At 34.3% G+C, this 18,135-nt stretch overlaps 1 protein-coding gene across 1 annotated transcript in view; it reads right to left on the reverse strand.

The window, feature by feature from the left end:
• The window catches only part of SPR (G protein-coupled sex peptide receptor), a 313,996-nt gene that overhangs the window by 159,444 nt on the left and 136,417 nt on the right, over positions 1 to 18,135 (reverse strand). Inside the window, exon 2 of the mRNA XM_073973337.1 lies at positions 3,390 to 3,563. The gene's annotated coding sequence lies outside the window, so the exon portion shown is untranslated. The remainder of the gene's footprint in view (positions 1 to 3,389; positions 3,564 to 18,135) is intronic.

Here is an 18,135-nt window from a genome sequence, read left to right on the forward strand (position 1 = left end):
TTTCAAGAGTCTTGGCACATATCGTAGGTTGAAGCAGGAATTAAATAGTTGTGTAATTTTTGAGTAGCAGTTAAAAGTAAGCTTTTTTAATATTTCGGTTGTTATCAGGTCAAAGCCTGGGCATTTTTTTTTACTTTATACTCTTATTTATTTCGGTGATCACTTCCCCAATGGTTACTACTTTAAAGTTTCCATCTAAATAAGCATGTCTCTGGTCAATGTATTCAGTTGCATCATCATACTCTTCAGTAAAAATTTTTTGCAGGTGTTTAGCAAATATACTAACCTTTTGATCGTTTGTTTTGGCCCATTGGCATCATCTATTCTTAACGGAGAATTTCTTATGATTGGACGCGTGAAGTTCTTAGTCGCTTTCCATAGAGAATATTCTGTATTTTTTTCGTTCGTGAGTGATTGAATGTGTTTTTTATATAACGTATCCTTAAACTGTTTTATTTCTGGTTTTTAATGATGGATGTCGAGTTTGTTGCCATTTTTTGCGATATTTCCTTTTCAATAAGATCTTTTCTCTGATGTAAGCCGGGTATCTGTTTTCACAAACAGTAGTAGGGTAGTTAGGCGTACTTTGCCATGCAGCGGACTGGATAATATCCGTAAGATTCTCAACTTCAAGATCCAACTCTTCAATCGTAGCTGGTTCTTCGTAATGAATATCAGCAGTCATGAGAATAAACTGAAAGTTTTGCCAATCGGTCAAATTATTTGTTAGGTATGGATATTGGTTCTTTTGTGGAATGTTTTCAAACAATGTGAGGAAAATGGGTGAGTGATCAGAATTTAAATCAAATCCACTTTCCACTTTAATATGAGATATTGGTATTTTTTTAATAATAAAAAAGTCTATTAAATCTGAAATTTTGTTTGTATCGGTTGGCCAATAGGTTGGACTACCAGATGTGACGATCTTACAATCAACAAATAATGAAGAAATCTTGAAGTACACTTTATTTATTCTAACTCATAAAAATCTCTAAAAAAAATTAAAAATACGTACAGAATCTAGACAACGCGTAGAAAAATGTGATACAAAAATTATAAAGATTGGGTTTATAACTTGCATACTACAGCAAAAACAAAGGACGAAAATTTATTATTGGAAATTATTTCAAAAATATATTTTTTGGTTTAATAAGAAAATTTTAAGAAAAATTTTTGGGAGTTATACTACTATTTCGCTAAATTTCCATACAAATCTGAAGAATTTTGCCAAAACTTCTATAAGGAAAAAAGTTTGTCATCGTGAAAGTATATTTGCTTTCTGTGATAACTAATAGAGTTAAGAAGGACAGAGTAATATTGAAATTACAATCAAAGAAAAAACACAGAAGCTAAAAAGCGTATAATTCGCGAATCCGTTTAAATCAGTTGAGGTGCATGTGCTTTTCGGATACAGGGAGTCCATGTATATCAATATGCATGGATTTTCCCATGTTTCATTCAGCGGCCAAATTGTGTCATCAGTTGCATCTTACTATTCAAGTGGGCAAAAATTACGCGATGTGCATATGATTATAAGGTGCGTCCGATTTCAATGACCGCCTATAAATTATTTTAGACAGATTTGTCAAGAACTGCGGATGTGCCACCACATTCTATTTTGGGATAAATAGGGATATTACTCCTGAATCTTTGTAATTTGTGACACACCTTTTTGGCAAATATTATAATCGCGTATAAAGGATTAGATTTATGCAAAAATAATCAGAGAAAATCGCGGTTCAATTCGCGGAATTGTTAAAATATATTTTTGCAGATTTTCCTAATTTCAAGGTATCTATATCCGGAGTTTTAGTGGATGGATTCGAACGCGGAAGGGCTTATTAGATCCGGCACGTAAAAAAAAACTAAAATCACGCGTGGTTCAGGGGTAGCTGTACGACAGCTGTTAATTCTAAAGCCAAAAAATAGTTTTTTTTTCAGAAAATTTACGCACCAAATTTTCGACTTTGGACTCCTATTACTAGGAAGCTGTACGGAGCACACTCATGAGATATACATCGAACGACGTGGAATAGCGAGTTCTACAATCCTATAGGTAGTTTGGATTATTATCTAGTTGCACCCTCTAATTAATCGATTTTAGGGGGATGCAGTGTATATATCGAAAATTCATACACTAGAACCATGTTGCCCAAGGGATATTCTTTAGTTCTTTCTTTGAGCACAGGTTTGAATTTTGCGTGGTTTGACCAGAAATCAAGAAAGAACACAAAAAACTTGTTTACTTCAACACATTTTTACCATTTTTTATATTACCACCAACGCAGCTTCCACGAAAATTGTTTGTTATGGTCCATATTATGAGATCGTGGCTAAAACGCTTCAATTTATATAAATATATTCATATTTTATAAAATATATTAATAGTTCGCGACTAATTAAATGGTGAACCTCAACTTCAACGATTGTAAAACTTTTTTGAATATTACCATATACCCTCGTTAGCATAAATGCTGAGGGTATAAAGAAGGTCGTTTAAAGAAACAGGTAGTTTTCTTGGGAAAATTATAAAAATATTTTTTTCGTTGTACGACTGGGGTTAACCCCATAACGACCTATTGGTGATTGAAAAGTTATTGAAATCATTTTTACTATTTCTTAATTTTGAAATTAATTTAACTATTGAAAGCAGTACATTTCAAAATATTAAATTTCTCCAGCAGTATGTAGAACCTGAACGAAGCATTTCAGTTGCAAATGTTTTCAGCAGCACTATATATTATTTTGAAATAAAGTTCTTGTTCTTGTGCAAAAATAAGTAAAATATATATAAAATACATATTGATAAAGAGAAAATAACTTTTTTATGTTACTATCTATGTCTTAAAATTAACATGACACAAAGCAAAAAACTCTGACAAGTATATAACGAGTTTCACACAAAACTTTGTTTCCTCAAGTACACCCGTTTCAAAGGTTAAATTTGCCTCAATTCAATTAGGAAGAAACAAAAACTTTTTCACTATAACTTCACTAGCTAGCTGCAGGGCAGCGAATGAGGGCTACAAAACCAATTTCATACATGCGGACCCTTTTATCCTCTGACAAACGGCAAACAACTTTGAGCATATTGCCTCAAGTTTTTTTTGGCATAAATTCCACAATCGTACTCCAATAGCTGGAGGTGGTGAAACAGCATAAAAACAAAACAAGCAAAAAACCATGCTTCTGTTTTACACGAATGCAGATAAATACCCAAGTTAGGCCAATAAATGATAGCTGCATAAAGAAAGTTTTTTCTCCCTAAATGTCACCTATTGAATTTCGTTTTGGGGAAGAAAGACATGGCAATGTGCCATACATGTATCGAAAGTTGGAACAAGTCCTTGTTTTTTTTTCGTTTTTTATGGATATGCAAAGACCCTTACCTGAAACTGACAATTTCAGCGATGTTTCATTTATAGGCATGTTCTGCTTACTCTGACTTGCATACTGATTCTTGGATATCATACAACGTTGTTACACTTTTCGTGTTGTTGTAGTTTGTTGGCTTGGTATGATAGTTCCTCTTTTTTTCAGTTTCATTTACCATGTATACGTATCTGTAGGAAAGAAAAAAAACGTAAAAGCAAATGTTAAATGAATAACTGAAGATAGAGATATAAGAAGCATATTGGATAACAATGAACTGTTTTTTTTTGAACATAACTAAAAGCTTTCATACTGAGATTTCCCAACAACATTTATTGAATTCATGAAATATGGAGTCTCTTTGTGTGTGAGATATGGTAACATTTTCGTTTGGAAACAACACAAAAAAATTCAAATTGGTATTTCATTTGGGGAATTGTGTACGTTTATTTCATAATAAAATAGCTGTTTCGTTTATAAACGCTAAAGTAGGGATGAGACAGACTATGTGATACCTTACACCACTACCCTACACGCAAAAAAAACGGCCTCTCTAACATATGTCCCAAACATATTTTGCAGCAAACATATATATGTTTGCAACAGTCCCAAACATAATATATGTTTGGGTCTGCAAACAAATATATGTTTGGGTGGGAACAAATATATGTTTGGGTGCAAACATATATATGTTTGGGTGCAAACATATATATGTTTGGGTGCAAAGATATTTATGTTTGGGTGCAAACAAAGATATGATTGGGTGCAAACATTTTTATGTTTGGGTGCAAACATTTTATATGTTTGGGTGCAAACATTTTATATGTTTGGGTGCAAAAAAATACAAACCCAAAAGGCTCACTTGCTCTCAGTAAGAACTCACTGGCTATCTTTATAGTATACACCAGTGTTAATCACCACTGGGCTCGCGAGCCGTGTCTTTGTGAGTTTGAACGTTGCTCTCACCACCGATCATCTTCTTTGTTTTAGCAATGAATTAACGCACACGATGTTTATCTAGAGAGGGATAGATAATCTCGTGTGTGTGCCCAACACAAACGCAGCGGTTGAATTTGTTGATGTTGGTGAACACTGGTATACACACAAATGTTGTGGTTTTTTATTAAAAGGCAAAAGAACAACAAACACAAAGGTACATACAAAATTCCAAAGAAATACATAACACACTTTAATAAAAGAAAAACTGATTGAAATAATTTGTAAATAGTCACACTTTTAAAAAGGAAAAATATATAGAAACGTAGTTGAACGCATCTCCTTAGTTGTGAAATAAAACAAATTGTCCTCATAGTTGAAATAATCAGCGGGGAATCGGCATCTAGAATCAAATGATTATGTAATGTAATAAATAAATATGGATATGCCATATTTCAAATATACATAAGTACCCTGCCAGCAATTGGAAGTGAGTTTTATCTAATTTTATAAATGAGAATCTTTTTGGTGTCTAATTTTCTGTAAAAATGCGACATTTATCTAATATACAACAACAATTACATTGTTATCCCATTTGCATCGTATTCAGTCAAAATTTAGATAAAAATACGATAGGCAAATAACAATAACAATTCTGTATCATTATGATGTCTATCTATTTTCCATCCTTTATTTGGATACAAATGAGATAGCTTACATTTATTTTTAGAACTGTTGTAATTTGAACAAATAAGACATTTGTATACAGATGATTATATGAGACGGTGGTGCAATGGTAGGCATGTCGCTTTGCAATCTGAATGTCCGGGATTCGATTACCAGGTCAGGCGACATCACATTTTTCAAATGAAAAAATTAATATGAGCGACAAAAATTCTTAAAACATACTCGCATAAAATATAAAATATAATGAATTACAAATAAAAAACCAAAAAGCCAAAAATACATCAAACAAAGGATTAACGACCAATGGGTCAACAATAATAACAACACATAAAATAAAAAAAAATTAAAGCAAATCAAATAAAAAAGAAAGAAAAAATATTTTTTTTCTTTTTAGAACATTGGTGGCGTTTATTTAATTGGGATAGCTGTTACAACTTTGATTTTTCAAAATAGTCTGGCTTAATCCCTTTTGTTGTTTTAATATTTAAAACAACAAGTTTATTAGTGGAGAAGGTTTGGCATTGTTCGCCAAGGGGTAAGGCAAGGAAGACTAGTTTCGATCCACGCCACTGGATCTCATCAGTTCCCTTTGTTTCTTGTTTGTGGATATTCTCCACCGAAGTTATTTTTCAATAACTTCTTCAACAAGGAACTTTTTATACCCAAACATCAATCGTCAGCTCGAAGTATAAACGTAAACAAAGAAAACCCTTCAATGAGAAGTTTTTCTTTGGTAACCTAACACAACTCCGACGAAAGTGTTTACGAAACAAAGCAAACCTTCTTCCACTCGTATGTGTCGTTGATTTTTCAACAAATGCACATACCCAAATGCTGTTTGGTAGCTTATATACCAACAACACACAAAACCGTGCCAGTGTTTCTCAAATAGAACATTGGTGGCGTTTATTTAATTGGGATAGCTGTTACAATTTTGATTTTTCAAAATAGTCTGGCTTAATCCCTTTTGTTGTTTTAATATTTAAAACAACAAGTTTATTAGTGGAGAAGGTTTGGCATTGTTCGCCAAGGGGTAAGGCAAGGAAGACTAGTTTCGATCCACGCCACTGGATCTCATCAGTTCCCTTTGTTTCTTGTTTGTGGATATTCTCCACCGAAGTTATTTTTCAATAACTTCTTCAACAAGGAACTTTTTATACCCAAACATCAATCGTCAGCTCGAAGTATAAACGTAAACAAAGAAAACCCTTCAATGAGAAGTTTTTCTTTGGTAAATATTAAAACAACAAAAGGGATTAAGCCAGACTATTTTGAAAAATCAAAATTTTTTCTTTTTATTTATTATTATTTTTATCAATGTTTTAGCTTATATTAATGCTTTATAGCTTATAATAATTTTGTCATTCAAAAAAAATGTCGACTGGCCTGGGAATCGAACCCGGGCATTCAGATTGCAAAGCAAGCATGCTTACCATTGCACCACCCATATTATCGTTTTAATAACTTTCTGCAGTGTCCAATGAGACACTCAAAAAAGTATCTAATGAGTGGAACAGTTCCTCCCGAGAGCATGATCTTATTGGATAAGAATGCGACTATCGCATTCGTTTGTGCAATCTAATTGAAGTGACTCATTGGACAAGAAACAGATAGCAAATGTTTGCAGGGTATGTATGTAATTACCAATATTAAATGGGATTTCTTCCTTGTCCAATAAAATAATTCCATTCAACTTTCCAATTCAATTATAAAATGTATTGGGCATTTAATTTACTAAAAAGAACAATTTCTTTAAGAAAACACAAAACACTGATTTATTCACTCACTTTACCGTCTTGACTCTACAAAGGCAACTAAAACACTGAAGAAAGAAAAAAAATATAATTCATATCATTTCTTCTTTTCTTCTTCGCCTGCGTTGGTTAACAACACGTTGGTTAACAACAACAAAACAAGAAACACACGAGTTTGACGCATACACGCTACCAAAGCCCCCTTCGCTTCTACGTCTTCTATTATACAATACACACAACTCTTTATTATAAAACAGCATTCCACAGCCGCGAGAGCACTGTTATTACTCTCGTTGACAAACATCCTCTCTCCACCCATGAAAAAAATGTTCTAACATAAAAAGTATGTTTTACCCAAACATATCAAATTGAGATATGTTACAAAATGTTGCAAACATATATTTGTTTGGACCCAAACATATTATGTTTGGATCTAAACATATATTTGTTTGCAACCGATCTCAAACATATATTTGTTTGGATCCAAACATATTTCTAACATAAATTTTTCTGCGTGTATGCATACAATTTTCACGTATGAACATTTCTTTTACAATCGTGGATCTTTTTGGGGAATATTTTTCAAGGACATTTAGATTAGCTGGATTTTAAGGCATTTTTTATCGGACTGGCACCACCCGTAGATATTCAAGGAACATTTTCTGAAATAGTTTATGGACAATGAACGTGGATTTCTAAGAAATATTTTCTCAAATAGTTAACGTTTTGATATAGGCCCCATAGAACGAACGGTACCTCCCGATTTTCGGTATTTTGAATGTTTTAGCCTCATTATCACACCGAAGTGGCTGAAATTTAATATTTAGTCTTCATTTGGGGTATAAACTTTCCCCCAGAAATTTTCCGGTATAGGTCTACGTCTTCATATAGCGGTACTCACGATTTCTGGTATTTTGAAGGTTGTGGCCTCAATAATTCCACCGAAATGGCTGAAATTTGGTATTTAGTCTTCACTTGGGGTACAAAATGTTCTCCCAGAAATTAGCCCCAAAGAACGATTTCCGGTATTTTGAAGGTTGTGGCCTCAATATTCCACCGAAATGGCTGAAATTTGGAATTAAGGCTTCGATGATGGTGTTCAACGTTCACCTCTAAATGTGTCGGTATAGGTCCGCGCCTTCATATAGCCCCCATAGAACGGTACCTCTCGAATTTCAGTATTTTAAAGGTTGGGACCACAATAACGCATCGAAATGGCTGAAATTCGGTATTTAGTCTTTGTTGAGGGTATTCAACTTTCACCCCTAAATTTGTCGGTATAGGTCCGCGCCTTCATAGAGCCCCATAGAACGGTACCTCCCGATTTCCGGTATTTTGAAGGTTGTGGCTTCAATATTCAAACGAATTGACTAAAATTTGGAATTAAGTCTCCGATGATGGTATTCACCGTTCATCCCTAAATTTGTCGATACAGGTCCACGCCTTCATATAGCCCCCATAGAACGCTACCTCCCGATTTCCGGTATTTTGAACGTTGTGGCTACAATATTTAACCGAAATGGCTGAGATTTTGTATTTTGTCTTCGTTGGTGGTATGAAACTTTCCCACAGAAGTATGTCGGTATAGGTCCACGCCTTCATATAGTCCCCATAGAACGGTACGTCCTGACTGACGGTATTTTGAAGGTTGTGGCCACAAGAACCCGACGAAATCACTGAAATTTGGTATTTAGGTATTTAGAGGTAAAAACTTTTCCTATTGAAATTCGTCGGTATAGGTCGACGTTTCAATATAGCCCCATATTTTTGTAATTCCCAATCTTGTGACGTCAATATTCCACCGAAATGACAAAAATGTGTTATTTAGTCTTCCATGGGGTTGTAAAATATTCCAGAAAAGAATTATCAGTATAGGTCCACGTCTTCCTATATCCCCCTCAGAAGCTTACCTCTCGCTTTTCGGTATTTTGAAGGTTTTAACCCCATTATCTTACCGAAATACCGAAAATTTGATATTTAGTCTTCTTTATGTCTATAAGACGTTTTGATATAGCCCCCGTAGAACGGTACCACTTGAATTTCAGTATTTTGAAGGTTAGCCACATTGTTTTACCGAAATTTCTTAAATTTGGTATTTAGTTTCCTTCATTAACGAAAGGAAACAATTTTTTTCTTTTTACTTCAATACACCTCGTGGTGGAGGGTATAACAAGTTCGCCCTTCTGAACTTAACGGCTTAAACTTAAAGGACATTCATGCCGGCAAACTTGAATTTTTTAAGGAATATTTTTCAGGGAGCTTATAGACACTGAACCCGGATTTTCAGAAATATTTTAGGTATTGTAAATCTAAACGAATTTTAAGCAACTAAATGTGAATTTGTCAAGGACATTATAATATACAGATACCTAATTGTAAAAAGAAATAAATTTTTAATGTTGCAGTGTAGTTATAAACTGCATAATGTAATGAACGACGTCTAATATTTTAAAATTATCAATAAAAATGCATTGAGACGAATTTAAGTATTCTCAACCAAAGCTGGTATATTCAAATGCAAACAGGTAAAAACGCGTTAAGTTCAGGAGGGTCGAACTTTTCATATCCTGCACCATGAAATATTCTGAACTAGTATTGATTAATTAGTTTTATAGTTTTTTCTCTTACGAAAGTACTAACGCACAGTGGTGGCACTTACATAGGAAGATAATATATCGAACTGACATGTTTGTCAATGGAACTTATTGGCCTAAAAACTCTCTAACAAAAATATTGTAGTCCTAAGTATAAATTTTCGCGTTGTTCCCATGTAACGAATCACCCTGAACTGAAGTATTTACTGTTAACGTCACATTGTTCATGGTTCTCTGTGAGGGGAAAATTTCCACGTTTTGGCGTGATCCAATATTAGGGTGTCCCAAAAAAAAACAGTATTTATTAAAGGATACACCAAAACCTTTTATTTTTTTAAGAGTTTTCAGCGCGGCTCCAAGTTACCTTAAATGGACTGTTCCAAAACATATAGCAACTTCCACAATTTGTGATAGGAAGTTTTTTGACCACTATTAACTCAAATTTTCAAACTATAGCTAATGTAATGTGAAAATGTAGCTATAATATAATTGTTCCACAAACATCCCAGGCAGGACAAGGAAGACTTTTCTAATATCAATGAGCGCACCCCGATTCATATTAGCTCAATGACATGGGACCTACAGTTTATCGCCGAGTCCGAACGTCGTGCCCTAAGACACCACTTGTAGAGAAGTTTTACATGGCTGAAATACTCAGGAAATTTCGCCAAAATTACTGAAGGGTATTTTTTTGAAAATGTAGCTAAAAACGCTAAAATACCTGAAATCGGGTGATAACGTTATATTGAGGTTGTGTCAATACGTGGACCTATATAGTCGATCTTCGAACTCGACCTTCCTGCAAGCAAAAGACGCGTCTTTCCAGATTGTCAGCTTCGTATCTTAGGAAGGAAGCATAACCCAATAGGCATTACAATACGCGTTGCAATAAACTCAAAGCTGTCGTCCCACAAAGCAGTTGCAGTGTATTCCCAGCTCTCCACTAAGGGCATTGAAATCCCAACCCTATGTCGGTCATTAATCCATAAGGCTAGGTACAAGGAATCTGCTCGGACGAAGGAGTAATTTTCAGGACTCTTTATCTGGTGAAGTGGAGCATTCAAACATTGAGCGCGTAGGATATCAGACCGTGGTCCACAAAAATTGATCTATAGAAATTAAGTTAGTTGCGCCCAAATTGAAAGATGTGAAAGCCCAAACAATCGCAGAATTGCGTTAGATGTGTTCCACCTGTGGGCATTAATTGTGATGATTGTTGCCGATACAACAAGCGTGAATACCAGCTTAATGACAGGCGTTGTAGTTCGACTGCAGCAAATGTTAAAAGATAAAGGTCTTTTCAAACTTAAGTTTTGCATCATACCTGGGTCGTGTTCTCCGCCTTGTCATGGAAGATGAGCTCTGTGGATCGACTTAATTACCAAAAATTATGTACTTCGTTGTGCAGGATTTGATGAGGACTTAGCTGCATTGCAAGCAGCATCCAGCAATGGTTAAACTAAGATTGAAGAAACAGGTCGAAACAGAAAGGACCTGAAGTTTTTCTTCCTTCACTTTACTTTACTGAGAGGAATGATATACCTTTTGTAAACTTAAGCATATCCCAAACATCTCCAAGTCACGCAGGAACTCTCGTACCATTCTAACTCTTCTTGCGTTTATTCTTATGCCTGAAATCCGGAACAGGATGAGAAACATTTGTTTACTAATTTCTTACTCATAGTCGGACACGGTGCTCTTGAACCAAATGTAAATGGAAGATGCTTACACTTGGCAAGTTTTTGCGGATTCTGAAACTACAATGTTCATATATGAGAAAAATCAAAAAACAAAACAAGTGAACGGTGTTAAATTCGGCCAGGCCGAAATTGTTATACCCTCCACCACGAATTGTATTGAAGTAAAATGGAACAATTAGTTTCATTTCGTTTATGAAGAAGTCTAAATACCAAATTTCAGCAATTTCGGTAAAACAAACTTCAAAATACCGAAATTCGGGAGATACCGCTCCATGGGGGCTATTTCAAAAACTAAACTAAACTTTTTTAGACTCAAAGAAGACTAAATACCAAATTTCGGATATTTCGGTGAAACCTTCAAAATACCGAAAACCAAGAGGTACGCTTCTATGGGGGATATAGGAACCCGCGGACCTATACCGATAATTCTCTTCTAGAATGTTTTATAACCGCTTGGAAGACAAAATAACAAATTTCAGTATTTCGGTGGGATATTGAGGCCACAACCTTCAGAATTGCGAAAATCGGGAGGTACCGTTCGGTGGGGGCTATATCGAAACGTGGACCGGTATAGCCCATTTGCAATACCAAACATCCTACGAATAATAGAATCTTCTGTACCTTAATAATTGCGAGCTGTATCTTGATTTCAACAGACGGACGGACATGGTTATATCGACTTAGAATTTTACCCTGATCAAGAACACATATACTTTATAGGGTCTCCGATGAATATTTAGAATAAATCAGAAACCGCAAGTTCTATCGAAATGGGAATAATAAACAAATTTTGTTGCTATGAAAATTCTCTACAAGATTGACGTGTATGATATTTTCATAGGTTTTACCGTTATATAGAGGATTAAAGCAGGACAGTGGACTGACTGTATCGCCTCCTTATGTTACAATATTATGCACGGTGCACCCACCATTCGTGAAAATTTTATCAAAATATAGTTATCGTATTTTATTTCATGCAATTTTTACTTACGAAAAAATCGTCATTTGGGACCATAAAATCGTCAAATCGTCATTTTTCAATTTTGGACCAAAAAATCGTCAAAATGACAATAAATCGTCAAATTCGGCAACACTTTGGCTATATCAAAACGGGGACCTATTTCCAAATTTTTTGGTGGAGACGTTTTATGGCCAAAATTCTTGGAGAAACCGATATATGAATTCCACAATGTTTCATTCGTACTTAGTGTTTTTAAGTTAATTCATGTTTTTAAGTTAATTCATGTATGCCAATTAGTTTTGAAAGAGTGGCTCTTAAACCCCTGTGTTGTTAAACCAAGACAATGCACTGTTGTTTCCTTCTTGTGTATTGTGGCCAAATGTTTCATTTAGAATTGTGTAAGTGGTAGTTGGTAGAGGTATTTCGTCTTTGCTAGTGTTAATGCATATACACAATGCATTTTGTACATCTCTTAGTCATACAATTAGAGGCAACGAATTTTCTGAAGTAAAAGTAATGAGAATGTGGCCAGGATTAATAATCACTAAGCCGCATGTATGGTGTTGAAAGCAAAAAATACTTAAAGTAAGATCGGATTTTTAATGATTTTTAGGTAGAAATTGTCTAGCATTCGTTAATTTGATATGTTTGTGAAACTTATTGTTGGTGGCTGTAAGGTTGTTAGGAAACTTCGTTGCAACCAGGACCACATAGCCTAAAAAAGTATTTCCCACGAACATCCCTCAAAGTACAAGGGGATACTTATTACGTATCAATGGCATTGCGCCTCACAGCGCAGTTAAGCAAAACTTTTTGAACGGTAAGTTATATAACATATTTGGATGACATTTTACGATGAAGAAAGTTTGGGCCAAATCTGGAAACCATGTCTAGAGTCGCGGTGCTTATTTTATGAAATTACTAGCAAAATGCCCGCTACTTCGTATGCGGAAAAGGAATAATATACAAATAAACGATATCTAATATGGTGAACACAGAAAATTTTGATGGACCGATACCTATTTGAATAGATATTTAATTTAATTAAAGTACTGTTCGTACCCGTTTTGTTCGAATTTCAAAAAAGACCTCTACACTTCAACAGCGGCCTACATTTTAAATTCCAGTCCATGTTTTGTTAGAACGACATGGATATTTTGAAAATTTTATCCACATTTTCCAACCGAATTTTGGAATTTGTGATATCAAAATGTAGAAAACCCTTAATTAAAAGATGCTACCCTATATAATAGTTAATTTTTGAGACATTCTATTATAGGCCTTTTTATTCTCAGGGTGTAAAAACCTTCTTGTAAAACAATAGCCTCATAGATCTACTTTTTCAAATGAACTTACTATAACGTTCAGAATAGACAACAAAAATAAAAACAATTTTGTTGAAAAGATAGGTTTGACTTTTTGATTTCAGTACATTATTTAGAAACCGAATTCGTGTTAACCATGGCGCAAGAAAGATGTCTTCATTTGCTGTCAAGACATATTTTGAATCAAATTGGTACGAATTTCCGAAACTACCTCAATCCTATACTCCAAAAGTACCTTAATTCCAAATTTCAGAATTCCAGCTCTAGAAAATTTCAGGATTCTAAATTAATTATAAATTTCCGGATTCCAGCTCTATCTGTTCACCCAAATCCAAAATGTACCAAAGTTAGTACCATTTCGTACTTTCCTACCCATAAGTACGAATTTCCGAAACTACCTCAATCCTACACTCCATAAGTAATCTTAATTTCAAATTCAGCTCTATCCGTTCACCTAAATTTAAATTGTACTAAACTTAGTACCATTTAGTATTTTCCGTACCCATAGGTTGGAATTTCCAAGACTAACTCAATCCTACAGTCCATTAGCAATCTTAACTCCAAATCTCAGGTTTTCAGCTCTAACCGTTCGCCCAAATCCAAATTGTACCAAATTTAGTACCATTTAGTACTTCTCGTACACATAAGTACGAACTTCCAAAACCATTTCCTTATAATAACACTACTTCCCAAACTTGATTCCCGTACCAAATTTCAAGATTCTAGCTATAATCGTTCAAAATATACTGTTTAATTACGAATAGTTTCATTCTCTTTTCAAATTATGATGTTTCATTTCTTCCGTTAGAACTTGACCATTTAGCAGAAGTGCAACTTTGTGTTTTCGCACAAAGTGAAACATGTCAAATTCTAATGAGAATGTACTAAAAATTGGCGCCACTTTGCAGTGTCCATCGTTTGTTTTTATTCTCTCTTTGGCTAAATAAAGGGTTGTCATTCGATTTTCGTCGATTGAAGAAATAACTTGGATTTTCGTCCACCTACTATTGGATATTCGTCCACAACAACTTTGAAAACAAAAGGTACAGATATTGTTTATACGAACAATATTTCTTAAATAAAGGATTGAATCATTTTTATTATAACAAAATTGAAACTGCTGTTGTTTTGTTTTTCTTTTTGGTTTTATTTCTTTTTATTGCCTCCGCAAACATTGGTCCTTCGAGCCGGATACATTGCTTCCAGCAAAAGGATTCGGATTCTCTTCACTTGGGAAGCAACAGCAATTGGTTTTTTCGTTGTGTTACAAAGGCGATCTGACTCCGTCATCAACAATAAAGCAACATAAACATCATCATTAATCATAATTATTGTCATCAACTTCTTTATTATTTAACCCATTAGTGCATATCGTCCGTTTAAACGGAGGTTTTTATTTCTTACGCCAATTCTTTAATTAGGCTGATGCACTGAATAAAACTGTTTGGGATGATTGAAAACATATCACAATTTATAATTATGAAGTGAATCCCACCAAATTTCAAGTCTTTATTGCTTGTTTATTACAAAAAATGAGAAAAATGTTAAAATTCATTGTTTTCAGATATGTTAACTCGATAATATTCGTTACGACGTAAAATATGACATGATTTACTTCAATCAAAGCCAAATATGATGTCAAAGGAGTAAATGAACTTATCTCAAATACAACAAGCAACGCCAAACCAAGAACAGTAACAAAATATATCACACACAAAGTGTTCTAATTACATAGCGTCCGATTTAACGGACGGTCTGTAAAACATACGATAATTTATAAATGACAAAAGTTGTTCTTGAAATGTTTTATTTATCTTACTATTATTCTAAAACAAACAAAAAGTATGGATAAAAGTCGCCAGGGAACTTCATGCATTAATGGGTTAAGCTAGGTGAGTACCGTCAAAGAAGTGAGCATTCGCGAATGTAATTTCTGTTTTACAACAAAAAATAAAGTGCTAAATTCGTTTGCTAACATTCGCCCTACAACGCCGTCGCGTCGTTATAGTTGTTGTTGTTATTCTCTTCAAGAATAACTACATTTCTTATTACTTCGTTAGAGTACTCAAAATAACATCCAAAGTTAAAGAGAGCAGTGATTAATATTTGTTGGTATTCTTTTTCTATTCGAGAAAAATATTAATATCGTTGTTAGTGTATTTTCAATGCATATTCAAATTGCAAAATAAAAGAAATAAAGAAAAAAGAAAAAACACTAACAACTCTACTAGCCACCAACCGTTGAGTTGTAAGTTACAACTTGTAACAACAAATACCCATCACTGCAGTCATCTGTTCTGTTGATCGTTCGATCGATATACACACACACGTGTTATAAATATACGAGGTCCGCGCCAAAAGGTAAATATACGAGGGGTGCGTGAAAAGTTTTTTATTCATTCTGAATATTTTAATGAAATTTCTTATCGAATATTTTTTACAAAATAATTGTTTTTCTTGTTATTGTTGGTAATTAGTGTGCATCTTACAGTCCGTGCACCCTACAATAGGTTAAACATTATTCAAAATTTGTGGATTTTCATCCATTTATTTAAATTTTTTGGAAAGTTTTGATTATTCGTTTGTGTTTCTCTTGAGAAATAATTTGTTTGTGTATTATTCGATACACATATCCGAAATTTAGTGCACTGAGAGAAATTTTGAAGGCTTTCAGTACACAGGGAAAAATAAAAATTTTACGTTTCTTGTCAATTTTGTTCTTTTTATTGTATTTTTCGGTACAATAAATTAAAAATAGTGTATTTTCGATACATTTGTGTACTAAACAAAATTTAGTGACTTTTCGAAAAGAATATTTTGCAGTTTTTTTTTGGATTTTGGTGTATTTTTCGATACATTAAAAATAAAGTTGGGTATTTTTCGATACCGAGTTTCACAATTGTTGGTTTATTTAAATTTTTTTTTGGAATTTTTGAGAAGTTTCTACTATTTTTCGTTTTACATTGGTAATTTGGTACGTTTTATTGTATTTTGCGGTACATTAAAATAAAAAAAGAGTGTATTTTTCGATACAAATTTTACAACCACTTAGAATTTGGAATTTTTGACGAATGTCTTAATTTCCTAAAAACTGCTGATAAACCCGATCCCAATGGCATTACATCAGCAGACTGTAAATATCAGGTAGCTTTCAAGGCCTATATAAATATAATTGCAATGATCAATCGGAAAATTCATGAACATAGAGCTAGGTCGATGAATTCTTCTCCCACTTCTGGCGAAAGATTTTCTGTTCCTGAAGGTTTGAATATAACTAGATCATCAGCTGAAGTATCCGCTTCATACAATGATAATGTTTTCCATAGTTTAAACCTTCCACCATGTGATATTGACATTTTCAATGGGGATTTTCTTTCATGGCCTAAGTTTAGGGATCTTTTTTCTGCATTGTTTATTGACAACAAGCGCTTGAGTGACATAGAAAGGCTATGTCACTTATTGAAGAAAACTAGTGGCGAAGCGAAAGATATTGTTTCAAAATTCCCTTTGACGAATAGGAGTTTTAATTTGGCTTGGAATGCTTTGAAGGAGACGTACGACAATGTACGAATTCTGGCGAATAACCAATTAAAGTTATTGTTCGACCTTCCGGTCATTGATATAGAATCATGTCCAGGATTGAAACTATTACAGCGGGGTATAAATAGTTGCATTTCTGCTATAGAAATTTATGATGTTTCGATCCGATTGGGATCGAATTGGGATCCGATTCTTGTTTTCAGTTGCATCCAAAGATTACCCACAAACACTGTTCAATTGTGGGAACAAAATGTTCAAAATAAATCGGTCCTATCTTCATGGAAAGATTTAGATTCCTTTCTTACAGAAAGAATTCAGACACTTACGTGTCTTCGTGACATTAGGGGAATTGAATCTAATAATAAATATGAAAGCAAGTTTTCCAAACTGAGCCTTTCCAATTCCTCATCCACCTCTTCAGGTCGATTTTGTATTATGTGCCCTAAGTTAGTTCATCCCTTAAGATTTTGTCCCAAATTCTTAAAATGCTCGATCGATAGTCGCTTTTCGGCACTTCGACGTCATAAATGTCGACAGTACATAAATGTCTAAGTAACCATAACTGTTCAAGATGTAACAGGCGACATCACACGCTGTTACATCGTGAAAATTAATTCCATATGGGTTCTCCTAAATCGACTTCGTCAAATTCTTATTCAAGTACCCCTAAAGTATCGCAAAATGTATCAGTTCAAAGCCCAGACCTCTCTTCTTCTTCGTCTGGTACCTTTTCAACAAATAGGCAAGTGTTCCTCGTTGCAGAAAATAGGAAAGTCGTATTAGGAACGGCTATGGTGAATATCGTTCACCACGGAGTTTCACACCCAGTTCGTGCCCTTATCGACCCAGCATCCGAAGCTTCCTTCATTACTGAGGAGTTACAACAAAAAATTGGTATTTCTACCACATCAACAGCGGTTACTATTTCAGCGGTTGATCAAACTATTTCCGCTAGATCCAACAAGTGCTGTTCATTCTGTATTGGTTCCTCAAACGAGAATACATTTTGCATAAAGCTTACGGTTTTGGTAGTCCCTAGAATTGCCGAAAATCTGCCTTCCACTTCCATCGGTACTGGATTATATTCGCGTCTTCCAAATATGCGTTTGGCGGACCCACAGTTATTCGACTGTAGGCCAGTAGATATTCTAATTGGTGCTGATCTATATCCACAAATTCTTTTACAAGGAATTAAGTATAATATTTTGGGTTCTTTGGTTGCTCAAAATACAGTTTTCGGTTGGATCATTACTGGTCCACTTTCTC

Source organism: Musca autumnalis, unplaced genomic scaffold (genome assembly GCF_047663935.1).
Source record: "Musca autumnalis isolate F117 unplaced genomic scaffold, ASM4766393v1 scaffold_3, whole genome shotgun sequence".
NCBI classification, from domain to species: domain Eukaryota; kingdom Metazoa; phylum Arthropoda; class Insecta; order Diptera; family Muscidae; genus Musca; species Musca autumnalis.